Consider the following 10,000-nt stretch of genomic DNA (forward strand, 5'->3'; position numbering starts at 1 on the left):
TAAACACATGATAATAATATATTCAGTACGTGCCAAAGAAAAACTTGACAAAATCTATGACTCTCGATATGAATACACGCAAAAACTGTGAAAAGCAGCCAAAAGTATATATGACTATAACACATGATACGCAAAAATGAGGATGAAAAGTGCAGCTCCTCGCGTATAATAAACAAATAATAAATATATTGGCCGTACACAACAAAAATGCGTATAAACGAGCCACGATAGATGATTGAGAGAGAAAGGGAGAGAAATATTTGGAGGTAGTAGCAAACAAACGAAAGAAAAAACAGATACCAAAAATGTTAAATGACAATTCGTCGTTACGGCAGTCGTGATGCGGAGAGATATTACGGTTACGTGTAGGAGGTCGCTTTGGTTCTCATCGTCGATACTCCCGTCCGTATTTCGTATCCGCCGACGCGTTTCGTACGAACAAGCGCTAACGTTAAATAAAGTTTAAAAAATGAGAGAGCAACGCCGTTTCATGTCGAACGCTGTAAATAGAAAGAATGAAAGTTTACCGACGAAAGAAAATCGAGAGTTTCCTCTCTATCTTCTCGGCTCTTCTTTCCGTAGCGTATAAGAAAAGTTTCGACTCTCCCGGGACGTCGTTTACTTCTTATTAACGGGTACCGCACGATCCTTCGATAAATACAAAAAGTCGTCGTAACAAGAATGTTCAACTTGAACACGAAGGAAAATCCCGAACATTCTCATATAAAAATATATCTATACATAAATGAATCTGTCGCGAATTTTACCGGCAGAAGGTTCGTTATGTAAAAAATGGATCGTATGCATGGTGTACCCGTTCGTTGCGACGTCTGAGTTAAAAGGAGGAGAGAATCGAAATTGTTAAATAGATACGCGCCAGGAAAGCGGAGAGATTTCGGAGAAGTAAGGAAGAGGTGAAGGTTATAAGAATCTCGAAATATTCTTATCGGACTTTCCTTTCTATAATTTTTATTCTTGATTCGTGTTGCGTACTCTCTCGACCCCGTGTGAAAACACGAGAGAGAATATAAAGAAATATTTTGGGACGTTTGGTAACGAAATGCATGGGTTTGCGAAAAAAAATTGTTAAATTTCTTGTTTTTTTTTTTTCGCCCGCTTCGTGAGAGACTCTCATTTTATTTTCTTTCTCTCTATAAATTTTGTCTTTGGACAAAGGGAACACCCCCTTTTAGCCTCTCTCTATTTCGTGTTAAACGAGAAACGAAATTTAGAGTGTGACACGGAGGCTTTCACGCGGGGGGTGTCCGGGTAACCGATGGAAATCGAACCACGAAACCGCTTCGACGAACGAAGTCGCAACTTCACGAGAGTCCGCCTGCTTACGACGGACGATATGGTAACGTATCGCTTTACGGACCGGCTGAGAAGCGAAAACGATAGCGTAGTCTCCTTCGTTGGTAGACCGATCTGACGCCGGCCATGGAGTGTCCGTATCGAATCTCGCGATACCGCCAAGACGTCCAATATATGTAAGCAGCGAGCAGGAGACTCTGTGTTACGCGCGACAGCGCGTTTCGTATTTTCCACGGTTTTTGAATGACTTTACCACCCGGAACGGACTGAAAACTCGCCGCACGAAGAGAAATGCGTCACAGAGCGTCGTTTCATCGGCGGTTCTGTAGTTTTATACGGTCCTTTACCCGTCCATGGACGTTATCGTGTCGTCTTAATCATCAATCAGCTCGGGTAAATCTGTGAACAGAGCTATGACGGGACGACGTCCGAATACCGATACTCGATCTTGCGCTTGGATTGGAGTTAGTATTCTATGGACAATCGAACGAATTTATAAACCAGGTTAAATAAATCACGTACATACTGGTTTTCAGACGCTGAGTTGTTAAATATGAACAAAAATTTTTATACGATTACCCTGAACGGTGGATCACTTGGCTCGTGGGTCGATGAAGAACGCAGCTAATTGCGCGTCAACGTGTGAACTGCAGGACACATGAACATCGACATTTCGAACGCACATTGCGGTCCACGGATACAATTCCTGGACCACGCCTGGCTGAGGGTCGTTTATATAACTAAAGACTGCTTGCGTTTGCCTTTAGCAGCAAAAGGTTTTCTCTTCATTGTTAAATTTTTTTCGGTACCGCTCGTCGTTCGACTAGATAAAACGAAACTGTTAAACGCCGAAAAGTCGAACGTTTCGGAGCGGGATCCGATGGTCGAACGCGAGAGAGAGAACAACTTGCGAAATTGGCGAAAACGTACGAGCGATGGTTGGACATTTCGTCGGCGTTTGACGCGGAGAATGTTAAATGGAACGTTCGTGTCTCGCCCTCTCTTTGCTAGTGTTCATTTTTTTCACAGGCGACAGAAGAACATTTTCGTATATCTCGCAATTCTTAGTTTTTAGGATCTTCTCGGCGGAATGCGCTTATCTCGGCTTGCGTGAGTCGTGGTTTCTAGTTAAACCCCTAAAAGAGACCATATACGACCGCCCGTGAAAGAGCGCTCCCGAGTCGAAAACACCTAACTACAGAAGGATATTTAGACGAGAGAGAAAATGATTCTTCGCCCTGCGAGAGAATTGTTAGACACCAATTTGAAGGAAGCAAGCCGAGAGTAGAGCGTGTTTACGGCGTTTCTCCGCGCTCCCGACGTTGTCTGAAATGATTGTCGAATTTTTTTTTCGACGGTGCGAAAGTTTATACAACGAGGAGAAAAGTTAAAAATAAACGTGCGACGGAAGCTCTTTCACGGTTAAATTATTACGAGATCGTAGCTTCGCCACGTTTTTTTAACATTTACAAGCGCAGATCGCTTCGTTGTCGTTGATTAGAAGCGGAAGACCGCGCGATCCCAATACGGGTTCCGGTCGTCCAGTCCTCGAAGTGCATAATTGTGCCGGACGGACGTTGAAAAACCCGGACCGATCGAACGATAAACGCTTATTTGGTGATCGTCTTGCGAGAGTCTCCCTTCATTGTTGTTCGTGTGTTAAATTTCTTTTATCGAACAACGGTCGAACGCAAATGAACAATGACATTTACACCGAAGATCGATCTCGAAACGCTTTTGTTCCTCCTTTTGTGCGCTCGTGGTTTCATCGAACGATATATACACGACGAAGGTGTACCACGCACGTTAAAAATGGGATTTTTTTTTCCTTTAACCCTTTATTCTCTGGACCATGATAAGTCACCGATGGTTTACATGGCTGTCTCTGGCATTCTCGCCCTTTTCTTGGGATTTTGCGTCGGAACGCGACAGCAAAAGAAAAAACGTATCGGACGATGCGTCTTTACGGTTTATCGACCGTCGAGTGTATATTCGAACGTAAATATGTTGTAACGGTATATGTATCCTTTAGGGGACAAAAGAAACATGAAACGATCGTGTGCGAGAGCGCGCCGAGGGTAAGAAGAAAAGGTCCGACCTTTATCTCCTCGTTGTCGTAGTCTCTCCTCGTCGTTTGTTTTAACGCGCCCTGGATAGATAAAAAGATATATCCGATTATAATATATACATATATACTCCGACGCGAGTCGAGAACAACCGGACGTCGTCGTCGTCGTTTTTTTTTTTGTCGTTGTCCCGCCTGCCCGAATATGCGGCGTTTTAAGTGCCTTTTTTCTTTTGTCGAACAAAAGAGAGAGGAGACACCGAGCTTTCATTTTGGCTCGTACGTACCTTCGAGTAGTCGACGATATTGTGTTGATCCGAAAAGAGAAAAATAGTTGGTTATCGAACGATACAAGGAAAAAATCGAACGACATAATCCCTGTGCGTCGTTGGTATTAATATACCTTTCGTATTACGTGTCGAAACCCCGAAAAGAGCGTACAGTTTGTGGTATAACTTTGAAAAGAAATAATAAAATTTCGACGACCTCAGAGCAGGCGAGATTACCCGCTGAATTTAAGCATATTAATAAGCGGAGGAAAAGAAACTAACAAGGATTTCCTTAGTAGCGGCGAGCGAACAGGAATGAGCCCAGCACTGAATCCCGCGGTTAACGCCGCTGGGAAATGTAGTGTTCAGGAGGATCCGTTTATCCCGAGACATCGAATCGCGTCCAAGTCCATCTTGAATGGGGCCACTTACCCATAGAGGGTGCCAGGCCCGTAGCGACCGGTACGCGTCTCGGGTGGATCTCTCCTTAGAGTCGGGTTGCTTGAGAGTGCAGCCCTAAGTGGGTGGTAAACTCCATCTAAGGCTAAATATGACCACGAGACCGATAGCGAACAAGTACCGTGAGGGAAAGTTGAAAAGAACTTTGAAGAGAGAGTTCAAGAGTACGTGAAACCGTTCAGGGGTAAACCCGAGAAACCCAAAAGATCGAATGGGGAGATTCATCGTCAACGAAGCTGGCTCCCGTGTTGGTGCGATAGTGCCCCGGATGGTCCCGTTACGGCGGGTTTCCCATCGGCGTGGGCACACCACCCGCGGCGAATGTTCCGGCTATGTAGTCGTGCACTTCTCCCCTAGTAGAACGTCGCGACCCGTTGCGTGTCGGTCTAAGGCCCGAGGCGAAGACTGTCCGTCGCTTTTAGCGTACGATGACAGCCCCTTGGATGCCCGGCCGACTGCGCGACGGTACTCAGACGGTATCGGGCCGCAAAATTCTCGAACGCACTGCGTCCAGGACCGCCGCAAGCTCGTTCCAGTCTAGATACCGGATGTACGGACTTAGCGCCGTAACCGGGCCTGGCGGGCTGTTGGCAGGCGGAGTCCTTGGACTGGCCAAACTTTGAATTACCGGTCGGCGACGCTATTGCTTTGGGTACTCTCGGGACCCGTCTTGAAACACGGACCAAGGAGTCTAACATGTACGCGAGTCATTGGGATTTGATAAACCTAAAGGCGAAATGAAAGTGAAAGTCGTCCGTGAAGTCGACTAAGGGAGGATGGGCCTCGTTACGATTAGGCCTCGCACTCCCGGGGCGTCTCGTTCTCATTGCGAGAAGAGGCGCACCTAGAGCGTACACGTTGGGACCCGAAAGATGGTGAACTATGCCTGGTCAGGACGAAGTCAGGGGAAACCCTGATGGAGGTCCGTAGCGATTCTGACGTGCAAATCGATCGTCGGAACTGGGTATAGGGGCGAAAGACTAATCGAACCATCTAGTAGCTGGTTCCCTCCGAAGTTTCCCTCAGGATAGCTGGCACTCGACTCGAACGCATAACGAGTCTCATCTGGTAAAGCGAATGATTAGAGGCCTTGGGGCCGAAACGACCTCAACCTATTCTCAAACTTTAAATGGGTGAGATCTCTGGCTTGCTTGAATTTTCATGAAGCCACGAGATATAAATTGATAAAATTTTTCTTGGATCAGAGTGCCAAGTGGGCCAATTTTGGTAAGCAGAACTGGCGCTGTGGGATGAACCAAACGCAGAGTTAAGGCGCCTAAGTCGACGCTTATGGGATACCATGAAAGGCGTTGGTTGCTTAAGACAGCAGGACGGTGGCCATGGAAGTCGGAATCCGCTAAGGAGTGTGTAACAACTCACCTGCCGAAGCAACTAGCCCTGAAAATGGATGGCGCTGAAGCGTCGCGCCTATACTCCGCCGTCAACGGCAAGTGCGCAGGAACGGGATTTAGTTCCCGTTCTCCATGAAGCCTTGACGAGTAGGAGGGTCGCGGCGGTGTGCGCAGAAGGGTCTGGGCGTGAGCCTGCCTGGAGCCGCCGTCGGTGCAGATCTTGGTGGTAGTAGCAAATACTCCAGCGAGGACCTGGAGGACTGACGTGGAGAAGGGTTTCGTGTGAACAGCCGTTGCACACGAGTCAGTCGATCCTAAGCCCTAAGAGAAATCTAATGTTGATGAGGTGTCCTAAAATTCACGCTTTTCGAACGCAAATGACAAACATACGTACGCTCGCACGCACGTACGCGCGCAAAAGGCAAAAAATGTTAAAAAGAGAAAAAAATTGCAGTTAAATAACAATTTACGTCGCCGTCGTTTCGTGTTTGTGTCCTAATCCACCGCTCGAACATGATCATTTTTATTGATAAATTGACAAAAACGTTGAACGCTGAAAAAAAATGATCGCGGTTCGGATCGATGGATACTTCACGTTCGACGTGATGCGACGTTGTCGAACGCCTGAAAGCGATTTTTTTTCTATTTTTTGCTTGGTTAAATCTTACAAACTATCGAACGCAAGTCGTGTCGTCGTTGCGTCGCAGATGCGTCGTTGTTTATATAATTTTGCGTGATTTGGGAAGAAACACACCCATCGGGCGAAAGGGAATCCGGTTCCTATTCCGGAACCCGGCAGCGGAACCGCATACCAATCGGGCCCTCGTAAGAGTGTTCGTCGGGGTAACCCAAAATGACCTGGAGACGCCGTCGGGAGATCTGGGAAGAGTTTTCTTTTCTGTATAAGCGTTCGAGTTCCCTGGAAACCTCTAGCAGGGAGATAGGGTTTGGAACGCGAAGAGCACCGCAGTTGCGGCGGTGTCTGGATCTTCCCCTCGGACCTTGAAAATCCAGGAGAGGGCCACGTGGAGGTATCGCGCCGGTTCGTACCCATATCCGCAGCAGGTCTCCAAGGTGAAGAGCCTCTAGTCGATAGATTAATGTAGGTAAGGGAAGTCGGCAAATTGGATCCGTAACTTCGGAATAAGGATTGGCTCTGAGGAGCGGGGCGTGTCGGGCTTGGTCGGGAAGTTGGCCAGGCTGACGTGCCGGGCCTGGGCGAGGTGAACGGTTGGCGACTTCGCGTCGCGTCCCGGAATCCGAGCTCGGTCCCGTGCCTTGGCCGCCAACGGATCTTCCTTGCTGCGAGGCTTCTTGTGACGGCTTCGGCCGTCCTTTTCGCCTCTTCGGCCGCCATTCAACGCTTAGCTCAGAACTGGCACGGACTAGGGGAATCCGACTGTCTAATTAAAACAAAGCATTGCGATGGCCCTCAAGGGTGATGACGCAATGTGATTTCTGCCCAGTGCTCTGAATGTCAACGTGAAGAAATTCAATTAAGCGCGGGTAAACGGCGGGAGTAACTATGACTCTCTTAAGCGTAAATCGCTCCGAGTTTCTCCTTCGGTTCGCCGGGGGAAAAACTCCGTCGCTTGCGTGAGTCATGGTTGCAGGGATGGCAATGCGTAACTCAGACCTCTCGTTAGGTCCTTCAGCCTCTCCCATCCAAGTCGCACGACCTACCTCCTAGTGGTACCTGCCGGTAACGTGACTGGTTGGCTGTTTGGGTGACTCAGGTCACCATCGCAGTCCCAGTCACGGCTAAACGGCGTGCGGCGAACGGGCGCAAGCCCACACGACATTACGTCGGAGGCGTCCCCGGGTTAGCAGCCCTGTGATGCCTCGGAGCTTTGCTCCAAACCCCAATTGCTCCTAAAACCCAAACGAAGCCTCGGATGCCCGATTGCCTTCCTGTTGACGACTCGGCGATGTCTCAAGGATATTCCGTCGATTTACATTCGGATCTAGATTGCTCGAAGTGTCCCTCCTGCAAAATTGACCTATCCGCTAGGACCCTGGCGCTCCGTAAACAGCATATCCGCCGTTGCAACCAACCTCCTCCAAATAGCGATGGCACCTACACCTGCCAGGTATGTGGAAACACATATCCAAAGTATGCTGGCTTGCGCCAACATATGAAACACTCTCACACGGAGGATTACAACGCGCGTGATGTTCAACTCACCGAGGAAAGAGCCGCATCTTCGAGGGCTAGATGGACCCCTGCTGAGGAAAAACAACTGGCTCGATTAGAGTCCCAGCTCCCCGCAGGCTTACCACAGAAGGAGATCAACGTGCGCCTGGCTGCTCTGCATCCTGGCCGCACAGCTGATGGCATTAAGAAACGGCGCCAAAACCAGTCATATCAAACCATTCTTTCGGAAATAGCTTTGTCCACCAGTTCTTCTTCTCCTACCAATGTATGTTCTGATACCTCAAACTCTGGCTCACCCGAAATTGCAGTTTCAACACCGGCTCCTCCGCCGTCTTCTTCACCTGCCGAATTAGAATTAGATTCCAACATCCATGCGTCTAATGCCACTGGTAGCGGTTGCGCGCTTATCAAGCACCAGGATATTTATACCTACCTGCAAGAACTAATTCCATCTTGTTCCGAAAACGTGCAACGCCTCCTTCATCAGCTCTCAGAATGCAATAGTTATGATGAATTTGACCCCTCTATATCCTCCATAATCAGTAGTCTTGCCGGGCCATTGCCCACTTCTGGAAACCCCGGACCTAAAAATCGTAAACGCTCCAATAGGAAGAATAGTAGAAAGAAATCCAAGCCCAAACATAAATCAAAAACTAACCATGCTGCTATTAGGTCTGCCAAGTTCGCTAGTCACCAGCGCCTATTCGACACGAACCCAACACAACTGGCACACGCAATATTGGATAACAAGGACATTAACACCGCAGTCCATCCCCCTATGAGTGAGCTTGAGGCCGAGTTCCGTCCCCTTTTCGAGGAGCGGCCAGTCTATACGTGCCCTACGCCGCTACGTCCAGCTGAGACTCATCACCTGGACTATCCCATCACCTTTCGAGAGGTGGAGCTCTCTCTGCGTCGACTCAAACAATCTGCGTGTGGCCCAGATGGGATTACTCGTGAACACCTTCGAGCCGTGGATATGCCCGACTTGGTGGCTCTGTTGAATGTCGTCTTTGGCCTCTGCCATACTCCATCCATTCTCCGAAGAAATCGCACCGTTATGATTCCCAAGAAGGGCGACCTCTCCAAGTCGTCCAATTGGCGCCCGATTACAATTTCATCTATGTTTAGTCGTTTGCTGCACAAAATTTTGGCCTCACGTCTTTCGGATAACATTAAACTACACCATGCACAGCGAGGGTTTACCCCGGGCGATGGTATAATGACCAGTTTCACAGTGCTGGATACCATTTTGCGTGAACATCGAGGCAACGGTAAACAGCTCTATGTGCTCTCAATAGACCTAACAAAAGCTTTCGATAAAATTCACCCGACTGCAATAGAACACGCTCTAATTTCAAAGGGACTCGATCGACACACCATCGATTATATAATGTCTACATACAGCGACGCGGAAACCACCTTAGAGTGTCATGGCGACAGAAGTACTCCCATCAAGATGCGTCGTGGTGTACGCCAGGGGGATACAGACAGTCCAATCTTATTTAATATCGTAATGGACGAACTCGTTTCCTCCATTGATCCCGCTGATGGTGTCACCATCGGCGATGCAAAGATTGGCTGTCTGCTGTTCGCGGATGATATCATCTTCATAAGCAACACCGTGCACGGCATTCGCGAACACTTGGACATGCTGCGCGTCTTTTTGGAGAAGACACACATGGAGGTAAATCCTTCGAAGTGCCGCGCATTACAACTTGCGAGCGTCCCTGGCACCAAGCGCGTCGCTGTGGACACTAAATCGCGCTTTGAAATTAACGGCAAAGCTGTCCCGGCACTAAAAGTATTTGAACAGCTGAAATACTTGGGACATAATTATAATCAGCGTGGCATGATCGCCCCCACGGCTGCGAATCTGGCCTCGATGCTGGAACGGCTCCAGCGTGCTGCTCTTCGCCCGTGGCAGAAAATATATATTTTGAATCGCTATCTAATACCGCGGCTTATGCATTGTAATCAAACCTCCGACATCACTGCAGGCAAGCTGGAGTACATTGATCGCCTAATCAGGCGTTTTGTAAAGGCAACCTTACACCTGCCTATAACCACTCCCACTGCCTTCCTGCATGCAAAAATAAGCGACGGAGGATTATCAATCCCCTGTATGCGCCACCAAATAGGCGTAATATATCGCCGTCGGATGCAACGCATAAGCCTGCAGAGCGATCCGGATTTCGCGGCCGCATTCAACACTCCCACGATTAATCGACTGATGCGGAAGTTAGACACTATTTGCCAGGGTATACCATCTTCCCGCTCGGCAGTAGCCCGTCATTGGGCCATACAACTGCACCAGTCCGCCCTTGGGAATGGCTTGACTCATAACACACGTGCTGCTAACGGCTGGATAACAAACCCACCACCA

General features: G+C 48.5%; 1 non-coding gene and 1 pseudogene across 1 annotated transcript; both read left to right on the forward strand.

The window, feature by feature from the left end:
- The first annotated feature begins 1,890 nt into the window (after nucleotides 1-1,890).
- Nucleotides 1,891-2,045, forward strand: LOC143266351 (5.8S ribosomal RNA). Its single transcript, XR_013041372.1, has one exon. It is a non-coding gene; the product is annotated as a 5.8S ribosomal RNA (ribosomal RNA).
- A 1,816-nt stretch (nucleotides 2,046-3,861) lies between these two features.
- Nucleotides 3,862-10,000, forward strand: part of LOC143266352 (large subunit ribosomal RNA) — an 8,326-nt pseudogene continuing 2,187 nt past the window's right edge.

The sequence above is a fragment of the Megachile rotundata genome, unplaced genomic scaffold, assembly GCF_050947335.1.
Source record: "Megachile rotundata isolate GNS110a unplaced genomic scaffold, iyMegRotu1 scaffold0305, whole genome shotgun sequence".
Lineage (NCBI taxonomy): Eukaryota > Metazoa > Arthropoda > Insecta > Hymenoptera > Megachilidae > Megachile > Megachile rotundata.